Here is a 16,848-nt window from a genome sequence, read left to right on the forward strand (position 1 = left end):
ATAATAATAATAATAATAATAATAATAATAATAATAATAATAATAATAGAAATAATAATTATACTAATGATATTATTATCATAATAAAATAATAAGAATAATGATAATAATAACTTTAAATGTTAAATTTTAGTATTCAAATTAATCATATTACTTTTAGTAATCATATTAATAACTAAGATTATAATTTTACTAATAACAATGATGACAAAAATAATATTAATAATAGTATAACAAATTACATGTATTAAATTTCATATTTATTTTATAATTAATAATACTAATAATACTGATTTTAATATTAGTATTAATATTTATTTTAATAATGTTAAAAGTAATAATAACAATATTTTAACTTAGGATTACTTTTAATATATTAATATTATAATTTATTAATTATGCAATGTTTAATATTTATATACTATATATGATTGAATTCTTATACATTACAATATACATATAATCATAATCATATATAGAAATCATATATATTTATATAGATTCATTTTAAGTTACACTTAATTATTTTATATCTTATTTTACATATTTAATTTTAATGATTCAATAATATGTTTAATTTCAAATTATTATATATACTTACATTTACATAATATATATGTACATATTTATTTACAAACAATTGTTCGTGAATCGTCGGGAATAGTCAAGGTCAAATGCTTTCATTAAAAATAGTTCCAACATTTTGAGACTCGGTTTAATAGACTTTGCTTATCGTGTCGAATATTAAATAAAGATCAAGTTTAAATTTGATCGGAAATTTTCGAGTCATCACAGTCTTTTCGGATCCTCAGTTCTAACAAACACATTAGGGCTAAATCAGAGATGCCTCCTTCTGCATGCATCATCTTCAAAAATCAAAGATAATAATCACAATCGAACAGGGTTAGCGGGTTTATTTCCATCGTCTTCACCAATTAAGCGCGGTAATCAGTATCTAACAATGTTTGCGGGTCAATTTCGTTGATCAGTCGTTGTTCTATCATAATCATTTATTTGAAAAATAAAGGTTAGTTGCTCTCCTTCTGCGATGATTACGATGTTTGGTGCTAATGATGATATATTTTTATACTAAATCGGTATTCGGTATTTCAGTATCATGGGCGATTGCTCCCCTTCTTCGACGATTTCGATGGCATGTATGGTGTTAACGATAATATATTTTTATACTAACTGTATATCTCGGGTTTCAGTAAACATTGGATTTTGTTGCTTATCGTACCGTATAAAACCCTAGGTAATCGTGTTATAATTTTATTTTTAGTTCTTGCTCTTACGATAGATTCAAGAGATTGAGTTTCAATTTTAATCTGATATTTGTGTACATCTCATTCATTTTTATCAGGCCGAAGATGATTCCAAAGTTTTGCAAATTGAAATCCTGATTTTATCAACCGAAAAAGTAAGTGATGTGTTTATACCTTTATGTGTTCTGATTGTTATGGTTAAAGCAGCGAGGTTAGTTAGGGTTGTGCTTTATCTAATTTAATGACTTTTACAAGTGATTAACGTTGCAAATATCTATGTAAAAACTGCATCAGTTGGTTAATAATTTAAATATTGTAGTAACATGATTAATGTGGTTTTATGTATACAAAATATTGTTTTGACAAATTTGAAGTTTCAATCTGTTTTTTCCTTGTAAACTAAATTCGCATGTTTTGTTTGTAAAAGATAAAGCAGTACCCTAAAAAACCTATATATAAGTAAATGGGTTGGAATTGTATTTCTTTGTTGTTGAGGAAAATGCTTCGGTTGTCTCAGTATGCAATGCTTTCATGGTTAGTAAATCTAATCATAAATATGTAATATTGTTCTATTATATTTTACTTCTTTTATTGCTCCACAATCTATTGTAAAAATTGCAGCAACGTTAGTATTTCTTATTATTTGTTTAAATCAAGAATAGGGTGCTATTGAATAATCTTCAATTACAAATCACGGGTTAGTATTTCTTATTATTTACTTTGATTTACAGGTTTAATGAATGTGATGTATGTATTGTGTTAAATTAGGTATTCTATTGCATGTCATATTTGATTTAACAATGATACTTTTGTAAATTTTATTTGCAACGATTAGGGTTTTGAAATTGGTTTTTTGGTAGATAAATAAATTGTCCTGTAAATTATTATCAATTAAATAGGGTTCCATACAGTGCAAAATTAGGGTTCAATAGTTAGGGTTCATACAAGTTAGTGATGTGTTGAGTTTAGTCAATCTCTTATCAGTAATAATACTCTTTTTCTAATTTTATTAAGTTAAAATTGCTCAGATACAAATTGACTAAATCATGTAAATGGGCCAAATCATTTGTAGATGGGTCGCAAGTTGAAGCCAAAAACACCACCTGCATAATCTATCAAATTGATTATCAGTTCATATCAAATCATGACGAGTATTGGAATTTCATAAAGTTTGGAGGTATGATTATATATCTCAGATCGATATATTGGGTTCACAAGTGAAGCTTAATGACCAAAAATTCAATCATCAATCATGTAATTAGGATTTTGTTGCTTATACTTGGATATGAACTAATATTGCATTATTTTTAGTCCCTTTGATGAAACTAATGAGATAGTTTTGCTTTTTGTAGGTTACCAAGATGCAAGCTGGAGTAAAGAAATTCTTAATTCTAGACTTTGAGGGTATAGTGGTTGAGGGTAATCATTTGGTTATCAAAACTTTCGATCTCCAGCCATACACGGACAAGTATTAGTTGGTGTCTCTTACGCGTAAACCTAATTTTTTTATCGTATGACCAGAGCTCGAGCTGTGGCACGCTTTGATGTTGCAACCTATGGAATCACTCCTGTGTGGTATGATGACTTGTTGGAAATAAAGTTTGAGAAGACTGAAGCAATCAGAATGTACAATTAGTATATTATATTTTATTGATTTTACTTATACGGGTTAATACGGGAACTCAACTTTAATCAAAACTGAAAATGGGACTGAGACTAGATCACCTGACTTCGTCTTACGTGATGTTAGGTATTTTCACTTACTTTATGTTTTTAATTTAGAACAGTGAAGTATAGTTTTCAATTTTTATATCATTTTTCACCTGAAATAATTAAATGTGTGTCATGTTTGAAATAAACAGTGGCTTGACAATTAACTGCACAGTTTGGGGTGAGCATTCAACCCAGCTATCAAACTATTTTCACCATGTAATGATGTTGCTTCTTCGATTGTCGTTTTGTTTCACAATGGCAAACTTTCCAAGTTGTGTGGTAGGTCCACTGAATAAAAAACTTATGTTATACGTTCATCCTACATGTTATATTAGTATTTAAAGGCCTTGCCATTTAGTGATTTTCATGTGCCATAATAGTGTCATTTATTTCTGCAGAGGAAGAAAAGACCAATGGAACTTTCTGATAAGAATTACAATGCGAATGATGAAATTATCAAAAATCTTTCTGTTGCAAAAATGTAACAAGCAGGTTGCACGACTGATGTACTTCCTGGAATTTGTGAAGAACTTCTTTGGCAGCATGTTGTACATAAATGCAGTCATGGTAAGCCTCAAAATCTCAGATTAGGGGAGGCAAAATCTGCCGATCTACATGAAAATTGTCGATTTCGGCTGTTTTAGCCTTAACATGTCATGTAAGCCTGGTTTGGGACGTGTTCAAAGCTAGACAAATCATGTTTCAGTTAAAACAATTCATTTGAATACTGGGTCAGGAGGGGTTTTGGCAACCCACCAGCGTAATTTCTTTTGTTAACGTTTTAAAATATTTGATAAAAAATCGAAATTAATTGATGACGGGTTGGCTTTCAAATTTGAGTTATGTTTGACTAATAAAACACAAATGCGGTCTTTGCACTTCATATTAAAGTAAGATTTTTTATTTCTTCACTGTAGTTAGTCAACCGCTTTTACATCTTGAGATAAATACGTATCAACAAGAGTTGCGTAACAAGTTAAAGCAGGTAATCATAATCAATTGCTTACATGATGTAAAGATTGATGTCTATTAATTTTCACTAGCAATATGAGAAATAGTAATGCATGCTTTTTGAAGTGTAGAGTACTTTTTTGAGGTGTACAGTCCATAAAAAAAATGATTCAACATTTAGTGGCTTATAGAAGTTATCTACTTTTATAGCTAAAATGGTAATTGTACCAAATGTTTTTGTAATTATGTTTTCTTCAAAATGACTGGTTGACTTTTCATGACCGTCTTAAAATATATTTATATTTATATGATTCTATCTAAGTTACATAGTTATAGCTTGACTATAATTGGAATTGTTTTCAATAGTTTATTGAGATAGGTATCATGTCTGTTCTGTAGTATTTTTGAACACAATTATCCAAGAAGTGAACATGGTACATTGGTACAAATTGCCTTCTATCAATTACTCAACCTTAGCCAACTATGAATTCAATGTACATATTGTCTTCTAAGAAATGAACAAGGTACATATTGCCTTCTATGAATTCGATGTTTTGTAGTTGTATAGGATCGGACATGTTATCATACTTGTATGCCATGACTTATATGATTTTGTTATTCCAGTTTTGTTTATATAGAATCAGCACTCAGGACACAATTCATAACACCGATGATATGATGATTGGCGATGAAACAGTTCATATACTATGAGGGTAACACTTCGAATCTACCACCTTTTTCACTCATAAATGTGACAAAATGGGCGGGTTTAAATATATAAATGATGCTCATTTTTTGTTGGTGTGGGTTAGGTTGGTCAGTTTAAAAACTTCCGAATTATGTTTAACATGAATAAATTATCTATAACTATTAGGTTATTTCATAAAAATATTTTCATTGCGCTTCTAAAGCAGTTAGACACTAGATATAAATTGATATCATATTAGACTTCAAGTGACATGGGAAATTACTACTACACCGATATATTACTTATATGTTGCATTTGTAAGAGATTCACGTTGTTCTACACGTTGAAGGTCATAAATTGATCAACATCGTGCTTTTTGCCATCATCTTCATGCATTATGAATACAACAATTTTGATCACGTATATGTCAACATTTTTTTAAATATGCCGGACCATATTGCCATCTGCTTGTGGTAGGTAGCTTGAGACAATGACCCTGGAATGATAACGACACAAGATATGGTACATAGTCATACTTTGTTTGAAACAAGAGGTGTTAATGGGTGGGTTGACATACTAATTTATTAGTGTTTGAAACATTTGTTTGATTGTTTTATATGCAACTATTCTCTGATTATTTTTACAAATGATCCTTCATTAAAATAAATGTTCATTGTCCTTAATTTATCACATCTCTAAGTTGATAACACTTTCAATTATATTCTTACTTTCTTTACCACATCTTTAGTTCACTAAAGAAACTTAAGATTGTCAGGCTTGCTTATACTTGAAATGTTCCGTTCATATTGATTATAAACGTTCCATATTAATTGATTTCGTTGCGAGGTTTTGACCTCTATATGAGACGTCTTTCAAAGACTGCATTCATTTTTAAAACAACCATAACCTTTCTTTTATCTATAAAGGTTTAAAAAGCATTACGTAGATTATCAAATAATGATAATCTAAATTATACCGTTTACACACGACCATTGCATAATGGTTTAAAATAAGAATATATTACATCAAAAATAAGTTTCTTGAATGCAGTTTTTACATAATATCATACAAGCATGGACTCCAAATCGTGTCCTTATTTTAGTATGAAACAGCGGAAGCACTTAATAATCTCCTAAGAATAAACATGCTTAAAACGTCAACAAAAATGTTGGTGAGTTATAGGTTTAACCTATATATTATCAAATCATAATAATAGACCACAAGATTTTATATTTCAATATACATCCCATACATAGAGATAAAAATCATTCATATGGTGAACACCTGGTATCCGACATTAACAAGATGCATATAAGAATATCCCCTATCATTCCGGAAAATCCTTCGGACATGATAAAAATGAATTCGAAGTACTAAAGCATCCGGTACTTTGGATGGGGTTCGTTAGGCCCAATAGATCTATCTTTAGGATTCGCGTCAATTAGTAGATCGGTTTACTAATTCTTAGGCTACCAAGCAAAAGGGGAATATTCGGCTTCGATCATTCACCCATATAATGTAATTTCAATTACTTGTGTCTATTTCATAAAACATTTATAAAACTGCATGTATCCTCATCCCAAAATATTAGATTTTAAAAGTGGGACTATAACTCACTTTCACAGATTTTTACTTCGTCGGGAAGTAAGACTTGGCCACTGGTCGATTCACGAACCTATAACAAATATGTACATATATATCAAAGTATGTTCAAAATATATTTACAACATTTTTAATACGTTTTAATGTTTTAAGTTTAATAAGTCAGTTGTCCTCGTTAGTAACCTACAACTAGTTGTCCATAGTTAGATGTACAAAAAATAAATTGATATATATTATCTTGACCCAATCCACGACCCAGTGTATACATGTCTCAGGCTAGATCACAACTCAAAGTATATATATTTTTGGAATCAACCTCAACCCTGTATAGCTAACTCCAATATTACTGCATATAGAGTGTCTATGGTTGTTCCAAATAATATATATACATGGGTCGATATGATATGTCAAAACATTTGCATACGTGTCTATGGTATTCCAAGATTACATAATATATTAGAATACATGTATAATACAATATAAGTTAGCTAGGATATGATTTGTTTAGAATCGTTACAATATTTCCCGTAGCTACAACAATAAAAAAATATCCAATCTTGTTTTACCCATAACTTCTTCGTTTTAAATCCGTTTTGAGTGAATAAAATTGCTATGGTTTCATATTGAACTCTATTTTATGAATCTGAAAAGAAAAAATATAGGTTTATAGTCAGAAATATTAGTTACAAATCGTTTTTGTAAGAGGTAGTCATTTCAATCGAAAGAACGACGTCTTGATGACCATTTTGAAAAACATATTTTCACTTTGAGTTTAACCATGATTTTTGGATATAGTTTCATGTTCATAAGAAAAATCATTTTCCCAGAAGAACAACTTTTAAATCAAAGTTTATCATAGTTTTTAATTATCAAACCCAAAACAGCCCGCGATGTTACTACGACGGCGTATGTCCGGTTTTACGGTGTTTTTCGTGTTTCCAGGTTTTAAATCATTAAGTTAGCATATCATATAGATATAGAACATGTGTTTAGTTGATTTTAAAAGTCAAGTTAGAAGGATTAACTTTTGTTTGCGAACAAGTTTAGAATTAACTAAACTATGTTCTAGTGATTTCAAGTTTAAACCTTCGAATAAGGTAGTTTTATATATATGAATCGAATGATATTATGAACATCATTACTACCTCAGGCTTTGCGGATAAACCTACTGGAAATGAGAAAAATAGATCTAGCTTCAAAGGATCCTTGGATGGCTTGAAAGTTCTTGAAGCAGAATCATGACACGAAAACAAGTTCAAGTAAGATTTCTACTCGAAATAAGATTGTTATAGTTATAGAAATTGAATCAAAGTTTGAATATGAGTATTACCTTGTATTAGAAAGATATCTTACTATAAATAATAAAGATTTCTTGAGGTTGGATGATCACTTTACAAGATTGGAAGTAAGCTAGCAAACTTGGAAGTATTCTTGATTTTATGAAACTAGAACTTATAGAATTTATGAAGAACACTTAAAACTTGAAGATAGAACTTGAGAGAGATCAATTAGATGAAGAAAATTGAATAATTAAAGTGTTTGTAGGTGTTTTTGGTCATTGGTATATGGATTAGATATAAATGATGTGTAATTTTGTTTACATGCAAATAAGTCATGAATGATTACTAATATTTTTGTAATTTTATGAGATATTTCATGCTAGTTTCCAAATGATGGTTCCCACATGTGTTAGGTGACTCACATGGGATACTAAGAGCTGATTATTAGAGTGTATATACCAATAGTACATATATCTAAAAGCTGTGTATTGTACGAGTACGAATACGGGTGCATACGAGTAGAATTGTTGATGAAACTGAACGAGGATGTAATTGTAAGAATTTTTTTAAGTAGAAGTATTTTGTTAAGTGTTGAATTCTTTCAAAAGTGTATGAATACATATTAAAACACTACATGTATATACATTTTAACTGAGTCGTTAAGTCATCGTTAGTCGTTACATGTAAATGTTGTTTTGAAACCTTTAGGTTAACGATCTTGTTAAATGTTGTTAACCCATTGTTTATAATATCTAAAGAGATGTTAAATTATTACATTATCATGATATTATGATATATTAATATATCTTAGTATGACATATATACAGTTAAATGTTGTTACAACGATAATCGTTAAATATATGTCTCGTTTCGAAATCAATAAGTTAGTAGTCTTATTTTTACATATGTAGTTTATTGTTAATACACTTAATGACATGTTTACTTATCATTTCATGATTAAACATAGTGTATCAATATCTTATTATGATTCATATGTATTTAGTAAGACGTTGTTATAACGATAATCGTTATATATATCATTTTTGAGTTTTCTTAATTCAATAGTCTCATTTTTATGTATATACACATAGTTAAAATACCTAGTGTGATACTTACTTATCATAATATCATGTTAACTATATATGTAACCATATATATTTCATCATATAGTTTTTACAAGTTTTAACGTTCATGAATCACCGGTCAACTTGGGTGGTCAATTGTCTATATGAAACCTATTTCAATTAATCACGTCTTAACCGGTTTGATTGCTTAACATGTTGGAAACACTTAATCATGTAATTATCAAATTTAATTAATATAAATAAACATGGAAAAGTTCAGGTCACTACAGTACCTACCCGTTAAATAAATTTCGTCCCGAAATTTTAAGCAGTTGGAGGTGTTGACGTATCTTCTGGAAATAAGTGCGGGTATTTCTTCTTCATCTGATCTTCTTGTTCCCAGGTGAACTCCGGTCCTCTACGAGCATTCCATCAAACCTTAACAATTGGTATCTTGTTTTGCTTAAGTCTTTTAACCTCACGATCCATTATTTCGACGGGTTCTTCGATAAATTGAAGTTTTTCGTTAATTTGGATTTCGTCTAACGGAATAGTGAGATCTTTTTTAGCAAAACATTTCTTCAAATTTGAGACGTGGAAAGTGTTATTTACAGCCGCGAGTTGTTGAGGTAACTCAAGTCGGTAAGCTACTGGTCCGACGCGATCAATAACCTTGAATGGTCCAATATACCTTGGGTTTAATTTCCCTCGTTTACCAAATCGAACAATGCCTTTCCAAGGTGCAGCTTTAAGCATGATCATCTCTCCAATTTCAAATTCTATATCTTTTCTTTTAATGTCAGCGTAGCTCTTTTGTCTACTTTGGGCGGTTTTCAACCGTTGTTGAATTTGGATGATCTTCTCGGTAGTTTCTTGTATTATTTTCGGACCCGTAATCTATCTATCCCCCACTTCACTCCAACAAATTGGAGACCTATACTTTCTACCATAGAGTGCTTCAAACGGCGCCATCTCAATGCTTGAATGGTAGATATTGTTGTAGGAAAATTCTCCTAACGGAAGGTGTCGATCCCAACTGTTTCCGAAATCAATAACACATGCTCGTAGCATGTCTTCAAGCATTTGTATCGTCCTTTCGCTCTGCCCATCAGTTTGTGGATGATAAGCAGTACTCATGTTTAGACGAGTTCCTAATGCTTGCTGTAATGTCTGCCAGAATCTTGAAAATAAATCTGCCATCCCTATCAGAGATAATAGAGATTGGTATTTCATGTCTGGAGACGACTTCCTTCAAATACAATCGTTTTAACTTCTCCATCTTATCATCTTCTCTTATTGGCAGGAAGTGTGCTGATTTGGTGAGACGATCAACTATTACCCAAATAGTATCAAAACCACTTGCAGTCCTTGGCAATTTAGTGATGAAATCCATGGTAATGTTTTTCCATTTCCATTCTGGGATTTATGGTTGTTGAAGTAGACCTGATGGTTTCTGATGCTCCGCTTTGACCTTAGAATACATCAAACATTCTCTTACGTATTTAGCAACATCGGCTTTCATACCCGGCCACCAAAAATGTTTCTTGAGATCTTTGTACATCTTTCCCGTTCCAGGATGTATTGAGTATATGGTTTTATGAACTTCTCTAAGTACCATTTCTCTCATATCTCCAAATTTTAGTACCCAAATCCTTTCAGCCCTATACCGGGTTCCGTCTTCCCGAATATTAAGATGATTCTCTGATCCTTTGGGTATTTCATCCTTTAAGTTTTCCTCTTTTAAAACTCCTTGTTGCGCCTCCTTTATTTGAGTAGTAAGGTTAGTGTGAATCATTATATTCATAGATTTTACACGAATGAGTTCTCTGTCCTTTCTGCTCAAGGTGTCGGCTACCACATTTGCCTTCCCTGGGTGGTAACGAATCTCAAAGTCGTAATCATTTAACAATTCAATCTACCCGCGCTGCCTCATGTTCAGTTGTTTCTGATTAAATATGTGTTGAAGACTTTTGTGGCCGGTATATATAATACTTTTGACCCCATATAAGTAGTGCCTCCAAGTCTTTAATGCAAAAACAACCGCGCCTAATTCCAAATCATGCGTCGTATAATTCTGCTCGTGAATCTTCAATTGTCTAGACGCATAAGCAATTACTTTCATTCGTTGCATTAATACACCACCGAGACCTTGCTTTGAGGCGTCACAATAAATCACAAAATCATCATTCCCTTCAGGTAATGAAAATATAGGTGCCGTAGTTAACTTTTTCTTCAACAATTGAAATGCTTTTTTTGTTCATCCTTCCATTCAAATTTCCTCCCTTTATGCGTTAATGCAGTCAAGGGTTTTGCTATTTTGGAAAAATCTTGGATGAATCTCCTGTAATAACTAGCTAGCCCTAAAAATTGGCGTATGTGTTTCAGAGTTTTCGGGGTTTCCCACTTTTCAACGGTTTCAATCTTTGCTGGATCTACCTGATGTAGTGACCCGAAATTTTCCATGTTTTTATATATTAAATGAATTATTTACATGATTAAGTGTTTCCAACATGTTAAGTAATCAAACTTGTTAAGACTTGATTAATTGAAATAGATTTTATATAGACAATTGACCACCCAAGTTGACCGGTTATTCACAAACGTTAAAACTTGTAAAAACTATATGATGACATATATATGGATATATATATACTAACATGATTTTATGATAAGTAAGTATCTCATTAGGTATTTTAACAATGAGTTATATACATAAAAATGAGACTATTGAATTATGAAACTCGAAAACGATATATATAATGATTATCGTTATATCAACATCTTACTAAATACATATGTATCATTTTAAGATATTTTTACATTATATAATCATGATAAATGATAAGTAAACATATCATTAAGTATATTAACAATAAACTACATATGTAAAAACAAGACTACTAACTTAATGATTTCGAAACGAGACATATATGTTACGATTATCGTTGTAACAACATTTAACTGTATATATATCATACTATGATATATTAATATATAATAATATCATGATAATGTAATAATTTAACATTTCTTTAGATATAATAAACAATGGGTTAACAACATTTAACAAGATCGTTAACCTAAAGGTTTCAAAACAACATTTACATGTAACGACTAACGATGACTTAACGACTAAGTTAAAATGTATATACATGTAGTGTTTTAATATGTATTTATACACTTTTGAAAGACTTCAAAACACTTATCAAAATACTTTTACTTAACAAAAATGCTTACAATTACATCCTCGTTTAGTTTCATTAACAATTCTACTCATATGCACCATTATTCGTACTAGTACAATACACAGCTTTTAGATGTATGTACTATTGGTATATACACTCCAATGATCAGCTCTTAGTAGCCCATGTGAGTCACCTAACACATGTGGGAACCATCATTTGGTAACTAGCATGAAATATCTCATAAAATTACAAAAATATTAGTAATCATTCATGACTTATTTACATGTAAACAAAATTACACATCCTTTATATCTAATCCATATACCAACGAACAAAAACACCTACAAACACTTTCATTCTTCAATTTTCTTTATCTAATTGATCTCTCTCAAGTTCTATCTTCAAGTTCTAAGTGTTCTTCATAAATTCTATAAGTTCTAGTTTCATAAAATCAAGAATACTTCCAAGTTTGCTAGCTTACTTCCAATCTTGTAAAGTGATCATCCAACCTCAAGAAATCTTTCTTGTTTACAGTAAGATATCTTTTTAATACAAGGTAATACTCATATTCAAACTTTGATTCAATTTCTATAACTATAACAATCTTATTTCGAGTGGAAATCTTACTTGAACTTGTTTTTATGTCATGATTCTGCTTCAAGAACTTTCAAGCCATCCAAGGATCCTTTGAAGCTAGATCTATTTTTCTCATTTCCAGTAGGTTTATCCACAAAACCTAAGGTAGTAATGATGTTCATAACATCATTCGATTCATATATATAAAACTACCTTATTCGAAGGTTTAAACTTGAAATCACTAGAACATAGTTTAGTTAATTCTAAACGTGTTCGCAAAAAAAAGTTAATCCTTCTAACTTGACTTTTAAAATCAACTAAACACATGTTCTATATATGTATGATATGCTAACTTAATGATTTAAAACCTGGAAACACGAAAAACACCGTAAAACCGGACATTAGCCGTCGTAGTAACTCCACGGGCTGTTTTGGGTTTGATAATTAAAAACTATGATAAACTTTGATTTATAAGTTTTTCTTCTGGAAAAATGATTTTTCTTATGAACATGAAACTATATCCAAAAATCATGGTTAAACTCAAAGTGGAAGTATGTTTTTCAAAATGGTCATCAAGACGTCGTTCTTTCGACTGAAATGACTACCTCTTACAAAAACAACTTGTAACTTATATTTTCGACTATAAACCTATACTTTTTCTGTTTAGATTCATAAAATATATTTCAATATGAAACCATAGCAATTTGATTCACTCACAACGGATTTAAAACGAAGAAGTTATGGGTAAAACAAGATTGGATATTTTTTGATTGTTGTAGCTACGGGAAATATTGTAACGATTATATACAAATCATATCCTAGCTAACTTATATTGTATTATACATGTATTCTAATATATTATGTAATCTTGGGATACCATAGACACGTATGCAAATGTTTTGACATATCATATCGACCCATGTATATATATTATTTGGAACAACCATAGACACTATATATGCAGTAATGTTGGAGTTAGCTATACAGGGTTGAGGTTGATTCCAAAAATATATATACTTTGAGTTGTGATCTAGCCTGAGACGTGTATACACTGGGTCGTGGATTGATTCAAGATAATATATATCAATTTATTTCTGTACATCTAACTTTAGACAACTAGTTGTAGGTTACTAACAAGGACAGCTGACTTAATAAACTTAAAACATCAAAATGTATTAAAAGTGTTGTAAATATATTTTGAACATACTTTAATATATATGTACATATTTTTTATAGGTTCGTGAATCGACCAGTGGCCAAGTCTTACTTCCCGACGAAGTAAAAATCTGTGAAAGTGAGTTATAGTCCCACTTTTAAAATCTAATCTTTTTGGGATGAGAATACATGCAGCTTTATAAATGTTTTACAAAATAGACACAAGTACATGAAACTACTTTCTATGGTTGAATGATAGAAGCCGAATATGCCCCTTTTTGCTTGGTAGCCTAAGAATTAGGGAACATCACTAATTTTGAGAATTAGTGCACGCCTAATTGACGCGAATCCTAAAGATAGATCTATTGGGCCTAACAAACCCCATCCAAAGTACCGGATGCTTTAGTACTTTGAGTTTTATATCATGTCTGATGGATGTCCTGAAATGATGGGGATATTTTTATATGCATCTTGTTAATGTCGGTTACCAGGTGTTCACCATATGAATGATTTTTTATCTCTATGTATGGGATGTGTATTGAAATATGAAATCTTGTGGTCTATTATTACGATTTGATAAAGTTATAGGTAAAACCTATAACTCACCAATATTTTTGTTGACGTTTAAAGCATGTTTATTTTCAGGTGATTATTAAGAGTTTCCACTGTTGCATGCTAATATATGGACAAGATTTGGAGTCAGCATGCATGTATTATATTGTTTAAAACTGCATTCGAAATTTACTTTGTTGTAACATATTAAAATTGTAAACCAATATGTATTGGTAGTGTGTAAGTGTGATATTTTTAGATTATCATTTCTGATAATCTAGGTGGTGTCCTTTTAACCTTGTCGATAAAATAAAGGTTATGGTTTGTTTTAAAAACGAATGCAGTCTTTGAAAAACGTCTCATATAGAGGTCAAAACCTCGCAACAAAATCAATTAATATGGAACGTTTATAATCAATATGAACGGGACATTTCAGTTGGTATCCGAGCGTTGGTCTTAGAGAAAAGAAATTTGCATTAGTGTGTCTTATCGAGTTTGTTAGGATACATTAGTGAGTCTAGACTTCGACCGTGTTTTCTTTAAAAATGATTGCTTAACACTTTTGTTGGAAACTATATATTATTAACATGTAAATATTATGTGATATATTAACCTCTTAATGTGTTTGATATTGTATGATAGATGTCTACCACTAGTACAAATCCCATCGACTCACCTAATAATAATGAAGAGTCGAATATACTTTGGCAAGATTCACAAATTCCCGAAGAGGAACCGGAAGAGGAGGAACCGGAAGAGGAGGAACCAGAAGAAGAAGAGGTTTCGGAGGAAGAAATATTGATACCTACTGTAAATCGATTAAATAAAAGAAAATCCTCAACCAACGAACCAAAGTCAATAATGGTCAATGGTGTTTCCGCCGAGGAAGCAAAATATTGAGAAGATTACCAATTTTCCGATCAATCGGATCCCGATGAGGATTCCGATGATGTTATAGAAATTACCTCGACCCAATTTAATAAAGCAAAAGAAAATAATAAGGGAAAAGGTATAAAAATAGAGAAACCTGATTCCAACCCCGATGAACTTTATATGCATCGGCAACGTCCGTATTTCCTAAATTATAACAATAACCCGGGAACCTCTAAACCACCAGATTTTTCTAAACCATTGTGGAAAACGACGGCTCGTATAAGAGGAACATCATATATCCCTAGAAAATTAGGAAAACGAACCAAGTCCGAAAAAGAAGAAACCAGTGATTCAGATTAGAGGGTTGTAATCATGTTGTGTATTATATGTATTGTAGTGTGCTTGTCCTTTTATTTTCTATGTAAAAATTGCTTGTATTGTTTGTTAATTATCTTTTACGAATCTAATCCTTGTCTATTTTACAATATAAAAATAAAATGGACGTTAAGGATAGACAACCGAATATTTTAGAAGACCTACCAGAGGATATGATTGAGGAAATCTTGTCTAGAGTCGGTCAGAATTCATCAGCACATTTAGTTATGGCGAAATTAACTTGTCAAACATTTGAAACACTTTCCAGAAATGCCTTAGTTTATAAAAGGCTTTCCTTTGATAGGTGGGGTATTTCACATTGGGGAGACCGTAAGTTACGCTGTGTTTTCTTTAAAGCATTAAATACGGGGAACCCAAATGCAATTTTTCGCTAAGGGTTAAGAACCTATTTTGACTCAACATATCCCAACGTAGGATTTCGTGAGTTAGAAAGAGCTTCTAACATGCAATATAAAGAAGCATGTTATGCTTACGGGTTAATAATGTTCACTTCTCATCAAATTGAGAAAAAGAACATTGGGTTGCAACTTTTAAATAAAACGTTCCCACAAGTGATGGACTCGGTAGTTGAGATGAGAAACAAGGTTTTTAGATTGTTACGGGGCTGTTGGGCATTACGAAACCCTCGTCCTTTTGACGACATTACAACATGCTGCCTAGCCAATGGTCATAACGGTTACTTTCCACAAAACCAAGGATGGGAAGTCGTCTTAGTAAAACCAGAATGCATGACTTATTTCTGGACTTATGAATTACGTGTCTTTATTTCTTTTGCTGAACAACTTGCGTATTAACTAGAATTGCCTTTATAGCTGCCAAGTAGCAATGTTATTATGTGTTATATTTCATCCTATATGTATAATAGCGGTATTGTAAGTTGTAATATTTTTGTATAAAGTTTGAACGCGAAATTTTATTGTAATAAGTTTTTCATATAGAAGCATAGTAGTTGAGTTGTGTAGTAGCTAGTAAGTATGAACTTAACGGGTAGGTACTACCCGAATTAAAACTAAAAAATGGTAATATGAAGAAAAAGCTTTTATAAATAAGTTCATATAATGCTACGAAATACTATTGACTACTCTTAAATTCTATATGATTAACTCAATTTTTTTGGCTATTTTTGAAGGAAATGGCACAGGTAACTCGTCAGAACTTGAACATGAGTGAGGAAGACTTCCTTGTTTTCCTTGCAGGAAACATAGTCGCAGTACAGGCTGCGATGCAAAATAACAATAACTCTGGATCTAGCAGTGGAACTAATTCCACAAAAAATCGTGTAGGATGCTCCTACAAAGAATTCACTGCCTGCAAACCTTTGGAATTTGATGGAACCGAAGGACCAATTGGATTGAAATGGTGGACCGAGAAGTTCGAATCGGTGTTTGCCATAAGTAAGAGTACTGAAGAGGACAAAGTTAAGTACGCTACGCATACCTTCACAGGTACGGCGTTAACATGGTGGAATACCTATCTCGAGCAGGTAGGACAAGATGCTGCTTACACACTACCATGGTCAGCATTCAAGCAATTGATGAACGAGCACTA

The 16,848-nt window shown here is 31.3% G+C and overlaps 1 long non-coding RNA gene across 4 annotated transcripts; it reads left to right on the top strand.

Moving 5' to 3' along the window:
* The first annotated feature begins 837 nt into the window (after positions 1-837).
* LOC139867064 (uncharacterized) lies at positions 838-7,480 on the top strand. Of its 4 annotated transcripts, none has more exons than XR_011765741.1 (12): positions 838-1,027; positions 1,114-1,255; positions 1,364-1,420; positions 2,338-2,442; positions 2,618-2,684; positions 2,787-3,015; positions 3,128-3,257; positions 3,377-3,545; positions 3,896-3,963; positions 4,329-4,453; positions 4,554-4,642; positions 7,370-7,480. It is a non-coding gene; the product is annotated as an uncharacterized lncRNA (long non-coding RNA). The 4 variants fall into 4 exon arrangements; XR_011765740.1 differs by lacking the exon at positions 7,370-7,480 and adding an exon at positions 5,095-5,290; XR_011765743.1 differs by lacking the exon at positions 7,370-7,480 and adding an exon at positions 5,095-5,290 and having other exon boundaries at positions 2,618-2,669.
* Positions 7,481-16,848: the final 9,368 nt, after the last annotated feature.

This window comes from Rutidosis leptorrhynchoides, chromosome 9 (assembly GCF_046630445.1).
Source record: "Rutidosis leptorrhynchoides isolate AG116_Rl617_1_P2 chromosome 9, CSIRO_AGI_Rlap_v1, whole genome shotgun sequence".
Taxonomy (NCBI): domain Eukaryota; kingdom Viridiplantae; phylum Streptophyta; class Magnoliopsida; order Asterales; family Asteraceae; genus Rutidosis; species Rutidosis leptorrhynchoides.